Source organism: Mesoplodon densirostris, chromosome 7, assembly GCF_025265405.1.
Source record: "Mesoplodon densirostris isolate mMesDen1 chromosome 7, mMesDen1 primary haplotype, whole genome shotgun sequence".
NCBI lineage: Eukaryota > Metazoa > Chordata > Mammalia > Artiodactyla > Ziphiidae > Mesoplodon > Mesoplodon densirostris.
In genome coordinates this window covers 26524891-26546264 of record NC_082667.1, presented here as the reverse complement: position 1 = coordinate 26546264, position 21374 = coordinate 26524891, and the positions used below count along the sequence as shown (strand labels likewise).

The 21374-nt window shown below is 40.1% G+C and overlaps 1 protein-coding gene across 3 annotated transcripts in view; it reads left to right on the top strand.

Moving 5' to 3' along the window:
* Positions 1-6199: 6199 nt before the first annotated feature.
* HIPK3 (homeodomain interacting protein kinase 3) overlaps positions 6200-21374 on the top strand; it is a 93907-nt gene continuing 78732 nt past the window's right edge. For all 3 annotated transcript variants that reach the window (XM_060103095.1, XM_060103093.1, XM_060103094.1), the window contains exon 1: positions 6200-6788. The gene's annotated coding sequence lies outside the window, so the exon portion shown is untranslated. The remainder of the gene's footprint in view (positions 6789-21374) is intronic.

The window sequence follows — 21374 nt, the reverse complement described above, 5'->3', positions numbered from 1 at the left end:
GAGGGACTTCCCTGGTGGTGCACTGGTTAAGAATCCACCTGCCAATGCAGGGGACATGGGTTTGATTCTTGTTCCAGGGAGATCCCACGTGCTGTGGAGCAACTAAGCCCGTGCGCCACAACTACTGAAGTCCGTGCGCCTAGAGCCCATGCTCCGCAACAAGAGAAGCCACCGCAATGAGACACCCATGCACCTCATTGAAGAGTAGACCCTGCTTGCCGCAACTAGAGAAAGCCCGTGCGCAGCAACGAAGATCCAAAGCAGCCAAAAATAAATAAATAAATAAATTAAATTAAAGGAAAAAAAAAGAATGCATTTAGTAAGAAATCTGTGATTTGGGCTAGATGCTTAAGGCCAGACAGCTTAATTACAAATCCAGCTCCATTATTTACTGTGCAAACTTGGACAAGATTCTTCATCTCTCTGTGATTCAATTCCCTCGTCTCTAAAATGAGGATAGTAATAGTTATCCTTTAGTAATTAAAAGCATTCAAAACAGCATCTGGCAAATGGTAGGACTTAAAAAATATTTGTGAGGTGCACTTATATCACTTACGAATAGTATGTTCAATCAAAGCCTTTTGGAGGAGTGAACAGTTAACTTTGACTTTGAAGGGTGGTTGGGATTTCAAAGATGGGAGGGCAACACTGATGATCAATGATGGGAGGGGAACACTGATGACAAATGGCATGAGCATGGAGAAATAAAGGTTATCACTGGGGAAAGAGAAAATCACACCTTGGTAGAGTCACAGGGCATATAGGAAAAATGGAAGAAAAGGTTTTATGGAGTCCAACTGCAATGTCCCTCAACAGCCAAATTAAGAAATACACACATTTTTAATAGGTGAAACAGTCTGAAGGTTTGTGAGCAGGGAAATGTCAAGATGAGAACAAGATCGATGGTTTATTTTATTTGTCTGTTTTGCATTTCCTTAGTTTAAACATTTTTTTCCCCAATATAAAAACTATGCTACTCCATTAAATTGCATCATTAGTACATTTAACTTCTGAGAATTAAACTCCAGAAGCTCTGGAGAGGATGGAAAATGTAAACAGTGTGGGTGCTGGCAGGCCTTTCTTCTCCAGAAGCTGATGCAATGGATTCAATCAAACTTGAAGGAGAATGCAACTAGAGATTATCATACTAAGTGAAGTCAGTCAGAAAGAGAAAGACAAATACCATATGATATCACTTATATGTGGAAGCTAAAATATGACACAAATGAACCTATCTATAGAAATAATGTGCCAAGGATTTTAAGGATTCTTCAACAAAGGAGACATCATTTGGGTGTCAGGTGAGTGGGTGCGTTAGTGTCTTCACCATCCTGGAGGAAGAAATTAAAGATTTAACAGAAAAACTGTAACAAAGTGATTGCTAGACTCCATCTTAAGAAGATGATGAAACTGGAAAAGCTGAAAATGTATTATCTTCATAAATTTTCTAAAGCGCTCTAAGAGGTGAAACACATGAAACATTTACCCTATGACAACCTACAAATAGCAGATCATTAATATGTACATATTATTGTGTAGGGTTATATGCACAACGCGATGGTTACTATACCTTGGAAATTCACAAATCAAGGTTGAATTTTGCTGTATGAGATTTTCGTGCTGACTATAGTACCAAACTCCCAAATTAAGATGAGATTTGTGAATTTCCAGATTAAGATGAGGTTATTTTTATCTGTATTTAGTGGGAACCTTTTTTTTTTTTTTTTTTAATTAAGAAAGGAAACAGATCTACAAAGAGTTACTTGAGTGGGCCTTTCTATCATGCAAATGTAGGCACCAGTGAGACAATCCAGAAGGAAAGTTTTTTCTGATCCCATCTGCCCATCCCTGAGGCCCAGGTACACAAAGCTGATATCTAGGGAGAAAGTTGATTATTTGCATAAAGTGGCCAGGAGCTCCGAGGAGGGAGGAGACAGAGGCTCCCTGCTGAACCTCTCCCCTCAGAGATTTGTAGCTGGGAGCTCTTTCTCGTTGACTAGGTCCTCCTCTCCCCACTCCCCACCAAGGCAGGAAAGGACACCTAGGATCTAGAGGGAGACAGCAACTACAGCAACAAATCCCCAGTTTCTTTGAGAAACGGGAATGTGGGTTGATGACTCAGGCTCTGTGACAGAATTCCAAGGTTCTTTTGAAGAGGTATCAGCCTCATCCCCTAAGGCTGGGGAGGGCCATTTCTGCATACTGGAACCTATAGGTGCTAAATGAGGAACAAGGGCAGTGATGAACACAAGGTAAGTCGGAGGAGTACTGTCCTCCTTTGGACTAATTTTGGGGTGTGGGGGTTAGGAAAGACCTGAGAGAGAGAGAGAGAGAGAGAGAGAGGGAGGGGGAGAGGTCTTGGATTTCACATTTGGGTGATCTCAAACAACTGTGACTGTTTGCACTCTGAGTTTATGGAGTGTTTCATACTGTTTACAGAGAAAATTCATTTGTTCATTTTACAAATATTATATTAAGTTACTTTTGTAAGCTTACTGTCTGGGTCAGGGTGAGGAGTAGGTAGAAGAGAAAGAAAACCTATAAAATAGTATCTTAGATCGGGCTAAAACTTAAGGATAAAGATAAGGATAAAAAATGGGGAGTTTATGTATATAGATAGGTGGTTATTGCTGAGGAAGCCTGCATGGAGAAGGGAAATTTGACTAAGGACCTGAAAAGGAGGTGCGTGGATACTTAGGGAATGTTTCAGGCACCTGAGGTACCTGAATGATCCAGGTACCTGAGAAGGGAAAGTGACGTCTTTGAGGAATTGTGGGTGGAATGAGGAGACAGAAAGTGGGAGGTGAGCTCCTTGTGGGCCTTATAGACCATTTTAGGTCCATTGTACGTGTTTTTTTAGCTTATACTCTGAATGAGATTGAAAGGAAAATTTGAAAAATACAGAAAAGTGGAAAGAAGTAAAATAGATGGTTTTGACACCAAAGCCTATAGCTTCTTTGACCATGCTGTGTCTCTCCTTAAATCCTTCAATAGCTCCCTTTGCCAGTAGAATGAAGTTCTAGATCCCAGTCTGGACCTTGCTTCTCCCTCTACCCTCATCTGCTTCTGATTTATCCTCTCACTCTGACTAAAAACTACCAGTTTCTCAAATTTGTACTCTTTATCACATTTTTTTTCTACATGACTTTTGCATAAATCTTATCTTCTGCCCTCAAGTGTTCTCTCTTTCTTTGGGCTAATTCCTATATCCTTTAGATCTCAACTTTAATTCAACCTGTGTACTTGCACATAGTCCTGTGCTTAGGAAGTCCCCAGGATTGGTTTCACACTCCTCTATCACCAACTTGAAATCCTTAATAATTTTGAACAAGGGGACCCACTTTTTCACTTTGTACTGGGCCCTGTACCTGTATGTATGTAACTGGGCCTGTTGATCATCTACTATGCACCACTGCCTCAGTGCTGAGGATACAATGGAGTACAAAAAAGATGTGCTCTCTACTTTTCATATTGGTGGAAGAGGTAGACATTAATCAAACAACCAGAAAATAAACATAAAATGGCAACTGAGAAAAATGCTACAGAGGAAAGATATATGGAAATTTGGCTTAGTCAGAGAAGTCAGGAGATTCTTCCCTGAGGAAGTGAGCATTTAGTGAGTCCTGGAGGATGAGAAATGAACCAGTCTTTCCATGGCTCCCCCCCCCACGACATCCCCATTTGATTAGATTCTCCTATTCTGTCCCCTCTTTCAACCCTGTACTTTTCTTTTATAATGCCTGTTATTATTACTAATTATTTGTATGATAGCCAACTTTCTAGAGAGAATATAAGCTCACAGCGTGTCTCACTTTTCACCACTGTATTCTCAGATCATAGCACAGTGCCTAGTACATAGTATTTAAGCAATATTTTTGAATGAAAAGACTATGAAATTTTTTGGTTATCATCCTTTTATTCATAAACTTTTTTAATGTACAATTTAGTAATCTGCATTTTATTTTATTTTGTTATTATTTAAACTATCACAACATTGTTGTTTTTTTAAAATTTTTAATTTATTTTGGCTGCATTGGGTCTTCCTTGCTGGACGTGGGCTTTCTCTAGTTGCAGTGTCGTCGTGGAGCACGGGCTCTAGGTGCGCGGGCTTCCGTAGTTGTGGCACGCGGGCTCAGTAGTTGTGGCTCTCAGGCTCTAGAGCACAGGCTCCATAGTTGTGGTGCACAGGCTTAGTTGCTCCGCGGAATGTGGGATCTTCCTGGACCAGGGCTTGAACCTGTGTCTGCTGCATTGGCAGGCAGATTCTTAACCACTGCACCACCAGGGAAGCAGTAATCTGCATTTAAAAAAAAAAAAAACTTAACAATGAGAAATTTTCAATTTTTTAAAACAAATTTCATAAACTGGCTAAATCAGGGGCTTTGAAGAATTATCTGGAGGTTGGTGTTCTGAATGTATTGGAGAGGGAGAGATTGGAGGTAAAGAGATTAAGTTAGGAGACAATAGGTATAAAATGGAGGAAGACCTGAACTAATAGTGTTCATTTACTTATTCAGCTATATTTACTAAGGACTTGTTATAAATTAGCTAGTGTATTAGGCATTCACAATACAATTGTAAAAAAAAAAAGATGACAGGGTCCCTTCCTGGAACTTACTGTGTCCTGGAACTTACTGTGTATCAATGACAGGGCTAGAAAGGAAAAAAAAAAAAAAACTTCCCCTTTTCAGCTTCCTTCATAGATGTAGCAATGCTGTAATAAGGAGAATGGAAGCCTTCCATTAGGGGTGACCCAGAGAAATGTTTTGCAAAAATTCTGGAAGTTTGAAGTTCTAGTGGAATATCTTCCTTGTTTCACTGATAGATTTTTCTATTATTGTAACTTTGAGTCATGTTTTTATCCTTTTTTGGTTCTTTTAACTATTTAAAAAAAATCAAAAGTAACTAAATACTAAGTAAAAAGGAATGGCTAATATGCTGCTATCTGAGAGACAGTCAGTGTTTTGTTTTTCTATTTTGGAAACATTTGCAACTGGTTACCCTCCCTAACTTGAAGAAAACTGTTATTCGAAAATGTTATCCTCTACTGCCTCAGGGCATACTATCCTTTTCTCTTTTAAAGGTATTCTTCAGAATACTCTTCTCCCAGTTTGAAAACCAGCAGGGAGTTAAGGTGTGGAATTAAATATGCAGCAATTTGCCACTCCCTTTAGGCCCTGCCTCAGTTACTGCAATAGAAAATGTCTGGGGATAAATAGTTGTGGGGTAGATTCAATCCTCCTAGTGAAGATTATGACGGGAACAAAGAGGGCGCTTCCACTCCTCAGAGAAAGGTGTTCCCAAAAGGTTAAACACTAATTCAGGACAAAAAGAAACGAATATTTAAAAAGATTCACTCTGAATGATACTTAGAAGGTCAGTTGTTTGATAGGGAAGAGAAGGAGCAAGGGAGTGCAGACCGGGGCTTGGCTATATAACCTTGGGTAGGTAACCTAAACTTCTTTGAACCCCTGCTCTACTTAAAGAGTTTGGACCAAGGATCTCAAACGTTCTTTTCATCTCTAAAATTCTATGGTTCTGTGATTCCGTTGAGATGGGCCATTCCGTTGATCTCCTAGTCTCCATGAAGGAGGTAACTAGTCTCTGGGAGTGGAAATGACTACCTTGATGGAGAATTATCAACGCAGAGGTGGGTGAACTTCATATTTACGGGGATTTGGACCATAGAGATGCTCTTGGAAAATTTCCACGCGGGCCTTTTCCCCGTTCTTTAACCTGATTTTACAATTCCCTTGACCCTTTGGGATGGGGGAGCGGGAAGGACCTATTTCAGACTGGGATTGTTCACTTTAAGCATTTCCCCTTATTATTAGACCTTAAAAAAAGAAAGATAGAAAAAAAAAAGGCAAGAAACAGATCCCAAAGGGGTGGCAGGGGAAACTGATTACGGGATCTCGAAAGGCCTGTAAAATCCGCTTCCGCATTTTCAGCCTTTCTTTGGTGTTAGGATCTTTTTACAATATATATTTTTGGCGGAGTGGGCCTAAGACTGAGGTTCGGAACAGTAAAGGGGGCGCTGGCGTGAGGGAGCTCCGGGTCAGACTCCCGCCGGCCGCCAGGCGGGCTCGAAGCTATCAACACAAGGGCGCGGCCGCGGGCGGGCGGGCCCCGGGGAGGGGCTTCACAGAGGCGCCGCGGGCCGAGCCGAGCGGGGCCGCCCGGGCTCGGCGCGCAGAGCGGCCGGGCGAGCGGTGGCGCTGCGGAGGCGGGACAGAGGCCGGCGGGCGCGGAGGAGGGGCCCGAGAGTGGGGCGGCCGGCGGCAGCCGCCTCCGTGACGACTGCCGGCAGCGCGGCGACCTGAGGAGACCGAGCCGCGGGCCCCGCCGCCGCCGCCGGTCCCTGTTGTCTTCTTTCTCTCTCGGCGGGGGCGTCAGGAATGGGCCCCAACCGCCGCGGGCACCGCACCGCGCGCCGCCCGTAGGCCCCAGCAGTGGGAGGCTGGCCGCCCGACCTCTCAACCACCCCTTCGCCCTAGCCAAGCCGTCCCCACCCCAGATCCCCGGGAAGGAAGATGAGGGACACGGGCCCGGCGCTCAGCAGCCAGAGCAGCAGCAGCAGCAGCAGCGGTCGGGGGAGGGTGTTTCGCCGTTTCCTCTCAGCCGCCAGGACAAGATGGCAGCGGCCGCGGAGAGGGGCTGAGCCCGGGCTGGGTGGTGCCGCCTGCTGAAGCTCCTGGCTCCCTGTCCCCGACACGGCCCCGCACCCACCCCGGACATGCTCAGGGCTGCGGCCGCCCGAAGAGGGGAGAGCGCAGGCCTCTAGGAAGGTAAGGGAATAGGGCGAGGGGCGTACCCACCCCGGGGCGGGGGCACCGGCTCCACCGGCCGCGCCTGCCTTCGGGGGGGGGGCAGCGGGCCCCTCCCCTGGACCCTCGCGGGCCCGACGCCCCCGGAGCGGCCCGCACCCGTTGCGCGTCCTGCACCCCCATCCGCATCCCCTGCGCTCATGCCCCGCGTTTCCGTCCCGGTCCCGGCGGGGTGGCGGGACCAGGCGTCTCCCTTGAGGCCTGGGCGCCCCGGGACCTAGGCCACCGGACGCGGGGGCCGCGCATGGTTCCTGCGCGCGGTGGCGCAGCCTCGGGGAAGCCGCGCTTGGGCTGGGCCAGGCCGGGCGGCCCCCGCCGCCTCCTGCCAGCGTTGCGCAACGGCTCTTCCCAGCAACTGAAGTTTTGTTTAGTCCCACATGGGGCCTCTTCCCTCACCGCAGCCTGGGCCGTCACTACGGAGACCTCTTGTCTTTCATTAAAGGGGAACAAACACAAACGCACGCACGCACGCAACTTGAGCGCCGCGGCCGATGGCTGCGTCCCTGGCTTTGTGGCCCAGTCCCCAGCGTCGCCGAGCGGCGGGTTTGGAGGGTGTCAACTCTGGGGACGTGAGTGCGTGTGATTGTTGGGGAGGAGAAATGTGATCCGCCGCTCCGCGTCCCCCGCCGCGGCCGGAGGAAGGCGTGGCGGCCGCGCGGCGGGTCTGCTGCCGGCGCCTCTCGTTAGGGTGGCGGCCGCCCGTTTTCCTTCGCGGCGCTGGGAGAACTCGCGGAAAGACTTCGGATGAGCGAGAATGTCTGTTGTCCTGTCGGGAGGGAGACGGCTGTTTTAAAATGGTATGTGGCTCTTGGCCGAAGCCTGTTGTTTCCCAATCTTATCTCTGCTTGAGGAATTGCGCTTGAAGGGTGTGTGCGTAAATTACCTTGGACCTGTTACAGAGCAGTCATAACACGTTCAGTCCTTGAACCGTGTTTTCACAACCTCTTGCTGCCCTGTTAGAATTTATTTTTTCACCTGCCGTTCGCTGCTTCTCATTAAAAGGAGCTTCTTTTAGCAACAGTGAAGTTTTTCAGATTATCGTCCAGTTTACAGGGAAAGCTCATGGTTGGTTCTGTTGTCAGCTTTGATGTCTCTTTGGTCTAGGGCCAGAAAAGTTAGCTGGTAAACCAGCCTGTGCCTGTGTTTATGCATACCTTCTAGTAGTTTGGAGATGGGGGTGAATTTTTTATTTTTTTTTCTATTTTAGGTATCTGCTTGTTAGGTGTAGCTTCTGAAGTGGAAGGATTTATATTTAAACCATTTCAGTTTATTTCTAAGATTTAATTGCTGGGCGCTCTAAATTTTTGAGAGGTTCTCGATCAAATTTTTGATGCAAACTTTTAAACAGGATCTTTTTTTGTCACCCAACCAAAGACATTTTAATACTGCATTCTCATTTGATTTTTCAGAAGCTAGGCATGCCTCACCATATGTTTGATAAGTCTAGATTCTGCTTATGCTTGCAAGTGCGGTGCTAATTTTATACAGTGAGCCATGATAAGATTTTGATAGGTCATGATTAAACTTAGTATTTAAGTAAACAAAATAAGACTGACCTTTTTTTGAAACATAGTTTTTATAGTTTTGTTAGTTACCTTATGTCTTTATATGCCACTTAAGAGAAATTGAAATGTAACCAACCAAATAAAGTTCCTTACTTTTAAATCAACAAGGTATTTCTTGGTATATTTATGGGTGCATTCCTAAAGTACAGGGAACTCTGATTTATGAAATATAATGCTCACCCTGATTGAGGTTTATTTTTCTTTTATTTTTGAAACTTGTTTTTAATTTGTGTTAAGGTAAAGGTGTGCTGATATATTTGATACTTTGGACATTTCATTGTGCAGTTTTTTTCTTGCATTTATGGGAAAATTGAATAATTTGTTCCTTAATTTTTAATACTCTAGGGACTGTATTTAAAATTTTTTTGTGGAGAGCCTTAGATTAAAACTATGTTTTAGAAAGATAAAATGAGCTTGAAATCTAGAACAGAACCAGCCATTAAATATTTCAGATTTATATTTGGACATTGCTGACTATAGTAGCTAAACATGCATATTAGGCAAGCAGATCATAACATGGTGAGCCAGCCTGAGTCTATTGTCATAATATCTTTTCCATTGAATTTGTCATTATATTGCTTATAAACCAGTCAATGGCTTCTGGGCATGGAGTTTTAGAGTCACATAAAAGTGGATGGTTTTTATGAGGTAATTCTTCTTGTAAACATGCTTGAAAAGAAGTTTCAGATCATACTATTTTAATTTTTTCGATCTTCTGTCATGGGGTATCATAAAACGGTGCAAATTACAGAGGTAGATTGCTGTAGCTTGTATGGCAGGGCACATAAGTATTTGTTGAATGCAGGTTATTGAAAGCCCCGCCCCCCTTTTTTTCTTGCAACTTAAAATAGCAACAGCTGTCAAGTGAACTTTTTGATTGAGCTTCGTTTTAAATATTTGATACATCAGTATTGAGGGAATCTATATGTAAGGGTGGAAGAGGAAAATGTAAATTTCAGAGTGCTAAAATGCTGTTTCCCAAGCCTGTTTCACATCCATTGAATGGAATACTTGTTTGCATGTTATTTTCCATTTGAATATTAGAATGACTTATTCTGGTAACTTTTGAAGTTAACTTTCTTAATATGCTTTTCTGATTGTAGCAGTTCACCACTGAGGATGATGATATAGTACATTAGAATTGCATTATTAGTGGTTAGTTAATTCAGAGGTTTTAAAAATAGTTTCCATATCAACTTTACATACGTTTGAATTTGGAGATGAAAATGACATGGCAATATTTAGATTTAAAGGTATTCCAAGGAACTGTGAAATTTTTCACATTTAAAAATATTCCTCCAGAATTATTCTTGCCTCTTAACTATTAAAGGACATAAAGTAACTTGCTACATGATTATATTGTTGCTGCCAAAAGAAATCTTCATGTATAATTTCTGGGTTTGCAGCTGTCCTAATTTCCTAATATCTGAAGTTGAAACTCCCAGTGTGGTATGTTTAAATTGGAAGTTACTTTTGATGACAAATACCTAGAACTTTGTTGAAATCAAGGAGCCTGTCAGTGTATTTTATTACTTTTGAAAAGGTGTTCCCTCCCGCCCCCCACCCCCACTTGCTGAAAGCTGTGTCATGGGAAACCCTTTCTGTATGATACATATGTAAGTCTAAATAAATTATTTGAAATGTCCTTACTGGTTCTGGATTCAACTGCTTAAAATACATTTTGTCTAGTACCTTTAAGCATTTAACATAAGTTGAACATAGGGATATAGATTTGGAGTAGAAGTTTTGAATCAGTGGAGGATTTTAGGATAGCCAAAGCACTTATGTGACCGACTTGAGGAAATACAGTCCACTTCTTTTGGTTGGATTGGTATAATTAAGAGTGATTTGGGGGCTTCCCTGGTGGCGCAGTGGTTAAGAATCCACCTGCCAATGCAGGGGACACGGGTTCGAGCCCTGGTCGGGGAGGATCCCACATGCTGCGGAGCAGCTAAGCCCATGAGCCACAACTACTGAGCCTGCGCTCTAGAGCCCATGATCCACAACTGCTGAGCCCATGCGCGGCATCTACTGAAGCCTGCGTGCTCTAGAGCCCGTGCTCCGCAACAAGAGAAGCCACCACAATGAGAAGCCTGCGCACCGCAACAAAGACCTAACACAGCCAATCAATCAATCAATAAATAAAATTGTTTAAAAAAAAGAGTGGTTTGGGGAAGAACAATTTAATGTTAGTGTGCTGCTTCTGTAGCTTTGTCACAGCTGTTGGTTTGGACTTTATCTTAATCCCTGTTAGGAGCAAGCTAGAACAGATATTTAGAGGATGTTTGTTATACATTTTACCTAAATGTTTGTTGAATTAGACCTTGACTGATTTAGCAGATCATGCTGTCCTCCTCAGTTGGTACTTGGGCCATGTGTCACTACACAAAGGCAACATATTGCCTAGATTCTGAAGCATACCACTGTATGCTAGGGTGTTAGAGCCTCTGCTCTTACTACTTGTGTGGAAATTAAAAGAACAGGATGAGTATTGGAAATACTATATTTTTAGGGTGGCATTTGTAGTTTGGGGACAGCTAAGTCATTAAACTGATTTACTTTGTGTTTTATATTTAGTAGTTAATGCCAAGTCAATACTTTAGAAAGCTGTCTTATTCTAACAGATAAATCTTTGAAATGAAACAAATCAAGGATAATATTTTTTACCTTAAATGTATTTTCTTTTTATCCAAATAATTCCTCTAATTTTCTGAGAATTTTTCACTGCAAAGGGAGACTGAATGGGAGGGAAGGTAGGGGGACAGATGAGGTAGAAGAAGCTGGGCTGTAGTGGGGGTGACTTAATTGGATTTGGGAGACTTAGAAATCTGTTTTGATTTAAATGTTCCAGTTGCTAGAAACCAGGGTTCTCTTAAGTTATAAGGTCAGTGAAATATTGTGGTAGCTATTAGCGGGGGCTAATCTTCGTTGCGGTGCATGGGCTTCTCATTGCGGTGGCTTCTCTTGTGTGGAGCATGGGCTCTGGGTGCGAGGGCTTCGGTAGTTGTGGCATGTGGGCTCAGTAGTTGTGGCGCGTGGGCTCTAGAGCGCAGGCTCCGTAGTTGTGGCACACGGGCTTAGTTGCTTTGCAGCATGTGGGATCTTCCCAGACCAGGGCTCGAACCCGTGTCCCCCGCATCGGCAGGCAGATTCTCAACCACTGTGCCACCAAGGAAACGCCGTCTTTTCTTTTGAAGATTAGATTTCCAGATACTTTTTCATGTTGCATTTTCTTTGCTGCTTTGTCTTTTTTTTTTCTCCTTAACCAAAAAGGTTACACCTAAAAGAAGTGGAGATTTAGAGAAGCATAAAGAGAAGTATAATACTTTGCTCCTTTGAGCTCTACTTTTTCCTTTAGGTAAGGATCTAAATTGTGAAAGACTGATTATTTAGTATAACTCTTGGTCACATTGAAAATAAAGGATTGCCAGAGGTGGTCAGATAAATTCTTTATTTTATATAATTATTAATGCTGGAGCACCTTTTCTAATTGGAAAAAAAATTGTTTAGGCTTGATGGATATTGAAATAATCAAATCAACAAAATATGAGTCACTGTCTCCCCCTTTTAAAATTTTGTAGTCATTTATTATAAACTATATATATATTTTGTTTGTTTGTTTGCGGTACGCGGGCCTCTCACTGTTGTGGCCTCTCCCGTTGCAGAGCACAGGCTCCGGGCGTGCAGGCTTAGCGGCCATGGTTCACAGGCCTAGCCGCTCCGCAGCACATGGGATCTTCCCGGACCGGGGCATGAACCTGTGTTCCCTGCATCGGCAGGCGGATTCTCAACCATTGCGCCATCAGGGAAGCCCTATTATAAACTATATTTGATTACATATGGCTTACCAAGAAAATTATCTTTAGAATTTGATAGAAAATATAAAACTTGGCTGCATTTGACTAGCCAGTTATTCCCTTTTAGAAATTAAAAAAAGTATTTGATTTACTAAAAACATTAATATTAGTTTTAAATTCAACTTCTTCCTACTTTGTTGTATATTATTCATAAATTAAACAACCTGTTGCAGTTTTTAAAAAACAGAATAGTAAACTTCGCAGAAAATAACTTGCTTAGAAAATGTTTTCTCCCCTATAAAGCAATTCTTTTAAAGGCGTAAAAATTTCACTTGTGTCTATTTTGACTGTGTGTTATCTGTTTAATAATACAATAAGAGTCTTGTAGGTTTGGTAAACTATACTACTTTAGATAAATAATGCTACAGTCTTAAATAGTTAATAAGTCAGATGGACTGATAACATATTGAAAATTGAACCTGACTTTCTACAGACATTTTTAAGAGTATAATTTAATACTTCTGAGGGCTTTAAATCTGTAATTTATTACAACTTTTATTGAGATTAAATAGGGTACAGTGACTTAAAATCACAATGAAAATTACAGGTTATATGCTAGATAACCTATTGCAGTGATACTACGCTTCACTACATTCTCAAAACAAAAGAAAACAAACACGTTTTGAGCCAACTTGTGATCAGTTTCATCGGAGACAGTACAAGTATCTCTATAGCATATTAGTTGTAGTTTTGTATTTTAAGTTAGATAAGAATAGTATTGGGTTCAAAAGTATTAGCTTTTTAATCTGGTTAGTATGCTTTAAATATTTTTTTGTAGCTGGATCACTCTGACCGCAAATAAATGAATTTTATTATGGCAGGTAAAACAATGATAAAATAAGTGTTTGAAAACTATTTTATCTAATTTGAGTGCCCAATAAGTGCAAGGTGTACTGTGCTGTGAATGAAGAGAGTAAGACATGATGATCCCTGCTTTGAGGAAGTAAATTTTATTTTTACCTGTTATTTTTACCAGTTTAGTAGTATAATTGCCTTATAGAGATGTGCTGTATGTTAATTTAAATGAAGGAGTTGGTCATTTCTCAAATATGATTAATCTAGTTCTCTTGGTCTCTCAGGGTTTTTCCTTCTGGACATGCACAATTCTTGCATTGCCTGAGAAAGTTGTTAAGGTTTGCCTTTTCTAATTATATTATTACCTTCTCAGTTTAGAGTACAGAGACCTCCAAACCTCTCTTATGCCACCTGTGGAAAGAAAATAGGTGAAAACAGCATATAGATAGAATTCCATTTTACTGTACTTTAAAAAATATTGAAATTGCTAGCTGTAACTTATTTTTGAAACCACTATTCAGAAGGGATATTATTTCTGTAGTTAATTTGTGTAAATCAAAAGTCTGTTTAACTTGGGCTCCTTAAAAACATTCGTGCAAAGGGCAAGTATTGTATTGTGTTGCTCCTATTATAGTTGTATATGATATATTCTTTTTCTTAAAATAAACTTATTTATTTATTTATGGCTGCGTTGGGTCTTCGTTACTGCCTGCGGGCTTTCTCTAGTTGCGGCGAGTGGAGGCTACTGTTTGTTGCGGTGCGCGGGCTTCTCATTGCGGTGGCTTCTCTTGTTGCGGAGAACCGGCTCTAGGCACGTGGACTTCAGTAGTTGTGGCACTCAGGCTCAGTAGTTGTGGCTCTCGGGGTCTAGAGCTCAGGCTCAGTAGTTGTGGCTCGTGGGCTTAGTTGCTCTGTGGCGTGTGGGATCTTCCTGGAGCAGGGCTTGAACCCATGTCCTCTGCATTGGCAGGCGGATTCTTAACCACGGTGCCCCCAGGGAAGTCCTGTATGATATATTCTTTACGAGCTTTGACAATTTGGTAAGATTTTGATATTTTATATATGTGTATTTAAAATTGAATTCTTGGTTTTTTTGTTTGTTTTGTTTTGTTTTTGGCTGCACACCCCACGGCTTGCGGGATCTTAGTTCCCCAACCAGGGATTGAACTCAGTCCCCAGTAGTGAAAGCGCCATGCCAGGGAATTCCCAAAAATTGAATTCTGCATGGAAACCTACTTAGGGTGTTAGGGACTATAGCATAATTAGTTTGCCAATAGCTTTTTTTTTTTTTTTTTTAACTTGGAGTATAGTTGCTGCCAGTAGCTTTTGCGTAGAAAATAGTTGGAATGCTTGCTTTGTGAGTTGCCCTAAGCCTAGTGTGGCTTTGCTGAAAGTATTTCTAGTGGCTACTTTGTAACTTGTAAAATCTCTTTAAAGTATCTCATATCTGAAGGTATATCTAGCTTGAAATTGTTTCGTATTAATCTGACTGGAAGAAAATGAAATACCTCAATTTATAACCTATTAAAGGGTAACCTAATACCTTACCTTTTGGGGAAGGGTTACGTATAAAGTAGTATCTGAACTGTTCCTTGCGGACAGAGACCATGTCTTAAAGGTTTTTTTTATATCTCCTAAAGTGCCTAGTTGACATTGGGGAATCAAATATAATTATTATAAAAGTAATCAAATACAGGCATTCTATACTCATATCCTTTAATCAAAGGATAGCGTCTTTTATTGAGTAGCTTGACAGGTACCTCAGCAAGCAGTTGTGAATGTGTCATAGACACATTTGACTTCTCAAAACTCTCCTCTTCCCCTCACTCCTTAATTCTAACAGATGAGTCTCTTTCTTATGTAGAGGTTAACAGGCATGAATTACTCCAAATTTCCAACCCTCTACCTCTGAGCATAACTTCTACTGCTACACACTTTGTGTTTTCACTACACTCAAGAAAAGAAATATCTCCTTCCCTCCAAGATTACTCCCTATTCTCTCTTATGGGTTTCATCCTGAATTATGTTTTTCAGCATCTTGAACCTGTCTGATAACTTCAGTTTCCCCCTTTTTCTTGGCCCTTTTTCCTCAGCCTTTTGAAATGGTCAGGTATCTGGCATCCTTAAGCAGCCATCTTTTAATTGTGCCTCCCCAGGTCTGTGGACCTGTATCTTCCACACTTCGTAATGTGTACTCTAGCCTCTACTTGAATTTCTATTCACTTCTTAGCTCTTGGCAGTGTAGCTCTCTGTCCATGCCACTCTAGTGAAGTCTGATTTCAGGTAATGATAATGGCTTAGTGATAATTTTTACTCTTTGAATTTGCAAGGTTTCTATGAATAAATAATATTTTAAGTGATAACATTGTTATAAAATAACCATTTTGGCATATTCATCATGTATAATTAATATGTAATCATTACTTTTATAGCTGAGATTTTATCTAGCCTCTTATGCGGTTGCCTGAAAAATGGCATGAGGTCAGTTTTGGCCAATAAGAAATTTTTAGTTATTATCTAAGAATGAATTTCTCATCAGTAAACTATAACTACTTTTTGGCCATTTTCAAATGATTTAGCATGTTTTTCTTTATTTTATGCCATGGGATCAATAGCTAGCCTTAATTTTGAACTTAAAATGTGTTAGATATTACTTAGGCAACTTCAATCTGAACTAAACTTTCTTTTTTAAAAAATTTATTTTATTGAAATATAGTTGGTTTACAATGTGTTAATTTCTACTGTACAGCAAAGTGATTCCACTATACATATATTTATAGTGTTTTTCATATTCCTTTCCATTATGGTTTATTATGGGATACTGAATATAGTTCCCTGTGCTATATAATAGGACCTTGTTGTTTATTGATTCTATATACAATAGTTTGCATCTGCTAATACCAACTCCCCAATCCATCCCCCCTTCCCCCTTGGCAACCACAAGTCTGTTATATCTGTGAGTCTGTTTCTGTGAATTAAACTTTCTTTTTTTTTTTGAATTAAACTTTCTTAATCATCTTTTTATCTTTTTATTTGTTTATGGCATTAAAAAACCTCTTTAGCCAGATAAATCTGAATACGTTTTTATCATTATAATTCTGATACATATAATTGTATAGTATCCTATATGACAGTGTGGCTTTTTACACCAATATAAAATTTTTTTCTCAGTGTGTTTCTGTGGAGCTTGTTGTAGCAGAAATATTTATGTGACCCTTGCTAAATGCATATAAATCTGCAGTTTTAGTTCACAGCTTATTATATCCAACCCAACAATGTGTCACTTTAAGAAGTTAATGATTAGAGGTAGTCAGAGCCAAACAGAAGCAGTTCTGATAATTTCTAAGAATTCAGGGTCCTTTCTTTGAGAGTACTTTGTTTTTTTAAAGTGTATTTTTAAAAATTTTATTTATTTTTGGCTGCATCGGGTCTTTGTTGCTACGCGAGGGCTTTCTCTAGTTGCGTCGAGCGGGGGCGGGGTGGGGGGGCTATTCTTTGTGGTGTGCGGGCTTCTCATTGCGGTGGCTTCTTTTGTTGAGGAGAGCAGGCTCAGTAGTTGTGGCGCATTTGCTCCGCGGCATTTCGGATCCTCCCGGACCAGGGCTTGAACCCATGTTCCCTGCTTTGGCATGCGGATTCTTAACCACTGCGCCACCAGGGAAGTCCCATCTTTGGGAGTACTTTTGAGAAGCTGTTGGTTTTCTTTACTCTTTAGGGCTTTATGAATTACATTGTTCTCGTTTTTTCTCGTTTTTCTTAAGGATACCTTTTGTGAATCTCTGCCCTGTCCTCAAATTTTTGTCATGAGAATAAGAATGAGATCTTTATTTTTCTTAACATAGTCTCATTTCTGTTCCTTCTGTTGTTTCTCACTTGATACCATAGAGTTTCCTGAAGCACAGGATTTCTGATGCCATTGTGAAAGATCATCCTCAGTTCCTAAGGTATATAATATGACATTTAAATTTTGAAACTCAAAGGTTTCTGCATTTAAAAAGATTTTTGAAGGTACTTCACTAAATTCCTAAAAAGGGACATTTATATAAAGCGGCATATCTGGCAACCAAATATGAATAGAGAAAACATAATTGTAGGGAAGAAAAAAACAGCTTTGGATTTAGCAGTGTAGGTCACATCATGACCATGTAGGGTCTTAACATAATTTGGAAAGAACAAGTAGTTGAAGTTTTTGTTCCAGTTTATTTTTTCAGGCCCTAAAATGTCTTTCATAAAGATTTTTTAAAACTAAAAGTACTAAAATCAGGCTTATACAGCTGTAAATTTTTGTCTTTTCAGCTCTTAGAAATGCAAAACTGTTGTTAGTGTGTGCCTGTGGGGGGGCAGCTACTGTTACCACTTCACACTGGTTTTTAGACTTCTAATTCTTGTAGCATACACATTACTCTGGATAGTACTCTGATAGTACTCCTTCAGTAGTACTGACTGTAGAATGCTGTACAAAAGGAGAATGTAAAAGTTATTTATTTAGCATAGCCCATAATTTAGAAAAGTTTTATAGAACTTGATCTTTAATTCTGTAAATGTTCATTTAGAACTTTGAACTATTATCTCATACAAAAATCTTATATGTCAGCATAATCTTTTCCTTTATATTGCTTTATCAACAGTGGACATTTGATGAAATTATTAATCTACGATTCATCTTCCAATGAATTGTTTCAGAGGTGTTTTAGGTTAGGAGATATTCTTCTGGTAAGGATCATTTGATCTTTGCCTTCTTAATCTTTAATAATTCAGGATTTAAAGGATTTTTATAAGAAATAAAAGTTTTGTGGTGTTTGTTTTGGGACAGATTTCCTACAAAATAGAAAATAATTCATTTGGCTTTCTAGTAAGGGAGTTATTCATAACCTAAAGATGTAAAGCTGTTTAATTTTTCTAGCAGTCCATTGGTAGGTATTGGTATTGATAGATATTGTGTGAGGAATTTAAATAAAGTTTACTTTTGTATGTGTTTTATAAACCAGATGTGAATTATTAATCTTAAAGTTTACTTCAATAAAGAGTGCTTCAGGTGAACTTTTCATTTTTATTCAACTTTTCTGTCGAAATTTCCATTTCTGACTTTTGATTTTTATGTAGCTTTAAAAAAAACCTAGAGAATTATATGCTTTAGTAAGCGTAGCTCTTAAGTACTGTTTTTAATTAACTCTTTTCTAGCCTTTCTAAAGTAAAAACTTGTATTAACAGGGTGAATTCTAGCAGCTTTGAAATGTCCAACAGATCACTTTCTGTTCCAAAAGTTAGAATGTTTTGCTAAGTCAGATGAAGCTTGTTATTTAACATGCTGATTTGTGTTATAGTCAACACATTCCCTAGATGCTTTGCTCACAATACTGCTGGAAAATACCCAAGACTTTAGTGTTTTCAAATGTTTTGTGAGTACCTGAGACAGCAGGTTTATTTTATGAAGCTTTACAATTTGTGGTGGTTCATTTATATGAAAAGGTTTCTTACATGAGATGTTTTAGTGTCAGTAATTTCCTGGATATAATACTGGTAAAATGACCTGTGTAATGATATAGGTATTAAAATGTCCAATGAAGAGTTAAACTTACTATTCACACTAAAAACTTATTTTCTAGTGCACCCTGTCTTTTATTTCTAAGAAGACATGCTGTTTTGTCTTTTATAAATATGCACTTTAAACAAAGTAAGTGAAAAATGGAAGTGTAACTAGATACTGCTTTTTATTGCCTGAATATTGCTAGTCATATAGTTCCATTTTCTAATTCCTATTGTAGAGCCTTGTATAGACTAGTACTAAGGTTCTCTGTCTTTCAAGAATGAAATTGAATTTATTGGACCACATAGTGAAATACTAATTTTAGCCTCTGTTGATTGAAGAAATTGCATAATGACCCAAGGCTCCAAAAACCAATGTGAATTAAGTAATACTTCTTTTTTTTTTTTTTTTTTTAATTTTTGGCTGCGTTGAGTCTTCGTTGCTGCGCACGGGCTTTCTCTAGTTGCAGCGAGCGGGGACAACTCTTAGTTGCTGCGTGCAGACTTCTCATTTCAGTGGCTTCTCTTGTTGCGGAGCACAGGCTTTAGGTGCGCAAGCTTCAGTAGTTGTGGCTCGCAGGCTCTAGAGCTCAGGCTCAGTAGTTGTGGCTCACTGGCTTAGCTGCTCCGCGGCATGTGGGATCTTTCTGGACAAGGGCTCGAACCCGTGTCCCCTGCACTGGCAGGTGGATTCTTAACCACTGTGCCACCAGGGAAGTCCCAAAGTAATACTTTTAAATTAAAAGATTTCCTCTCACTGTTTATGAATACTTTTTAAAAAAAAATTAGTGCTGGCACATGATCCCACGGACTTGTTCTGTGCCTGAGAATTCTGGATTTTAGGTGATCTGGGCCATGCCTAAGATATTCAGCAGTTCATTTCCAAATGAGTAACCCTTGAAGAGCAGCCTTGTGCAAGAAGAACATTATTTTATGCCTGTCACTCATATACTCTTATTTTTCTGTTTAATTTGTCACTTGACAAAAATTCTAACCTACAGAAAATTTACAAGAATAGTACAAAGAATTCCTCTATATATTTTTCACCTAGATTCTTCAAATATTAACATTTTACCCCATTTGCATTTACCTTTTCTCTCTACATCTGTATTTTTTTCCTTCAACTTTTTGTAAGTTGCAGACTTGACGTCCATATACACCTGATTTTTTTCCTAAAAGCAAAGACTGTTTTGTTTTATGTCTATGTTTTCTGTAATCTGAAAAGTTTCTCAGTCTTTGTGTTGTTTGCTGATATTGACATTTTGAAGAATACTGCCAGTTATTCTGTGGAATGGCTCTCAATTTAGATGTTTGTTTTCTTGTGCTTGGAAGTATCACAGTGACATGTATTCCTCTCAGTACATCATACCAGGAGGCATATGATGTCAATATATCCCATTACAAGTGATTTTAACATTGATCACTTGGTTAAGGTGGCATCTGCCAGTTTTTCCTTTTGATTTGTATGTATCTTGTGGGAATGTACTTTGAAATGTATGACCATGAAGGGTCTTGCAAGCTAACAAACTAGCCATGGCTGCTGGCAGAAGATAGACTCTGAGGTCAGAGCTAAAGGACTTTCGTACTCAGCGATAGTGGTAGTCAGTGTGTCAGTATTTCCTGTTTCCCCAATTCAGTTCCCACAGGGTGCTGCAAACAGGGCCCGGTGACTCCTGCACAAGAGGAGTTGTGCTCCAGGAGGGGAACCCCAGGTTTAGGAAGCTTTTATAAGGGGCCGTGAGCCTGCCTGACATGCGCCCAAGAAGGAGTCATTATCTTTTGTTATCCTGGACATGAAACAACCTGCCCTTTGCTCAGGAGGAAGACGCTATCTCTACCTTCAAGGCTGTTCAATATACAAATATCCTTGAAAGGAGACTGCAGAACAAAGGCATTCAGTGTCCCTGCTTGCAAGACATGGGGAAACATGAGAGATCCATGGTGAATTGTCTCCCAACAATAATATCCTGTTATTCTTGAAACTTTCACCCACTAGTTTTTTTTTTTTCCCTTAAATTTTACTGGAGTATAGTTGATTTACAATGTTGTGTTAGTTTCAGGTGTACAGCAAAGTGATTCAGTTATACATATACATATATTCATTCTTTTTCTCACCTGCTAGTTTTTGCATCCATTGATAATTCTTGTTTGAATCAATTATTATGATTGTTGCCAAATAGTTAATTTTTAATTCCATCATTCCTTTATGTTTATTAATTGCTTTTCCCTCTTTCCTGACTTATTCTCCACGTCCCTTACTCATGCCCTCTAGGATAACTTCCCAAGTAAACTACCTGAATGTAGGCCTTTTTATAAGAGTCTACATTTAAGGGAACTTGGGCTAAGTCACAAGGTACCTCAAACTCAGCATGTCAAAAATTGAGTTAATTTTTCCTCTCTCATTTCTCCTTAAAAAAAAGTTTTTTTTTGGTTAACATTTGGCTATCAGTTTTTCAAGCCAGAAACATGGTTTTATCAATTCCTTCCTTCCTTCACTTGTCACCAAGTTCTGTGGTTCTATCTCCTAGCTACCTATAGCTAACTATTGGTAATCAATACTCTCTCATTCTATTACTACTGCTTTTGCTCGGGCTCTGATCAACTATTATCTGGATTATTACCCTAGTCTTTCAACTGTTGTTTCCATTTTTTTTTTGGCCATGCTGAGCGGCATTTGGGATCTTAGTTCCCTGACCAGGGATTGAACTCTTGCCCCCTGCAGTGGAAGCGCAGAGTCTTGACCACTGGACCACCAGGGAAGTCCTCCATTATTGTTTCTTTCCAGTTTATCCGTCACAAATTTT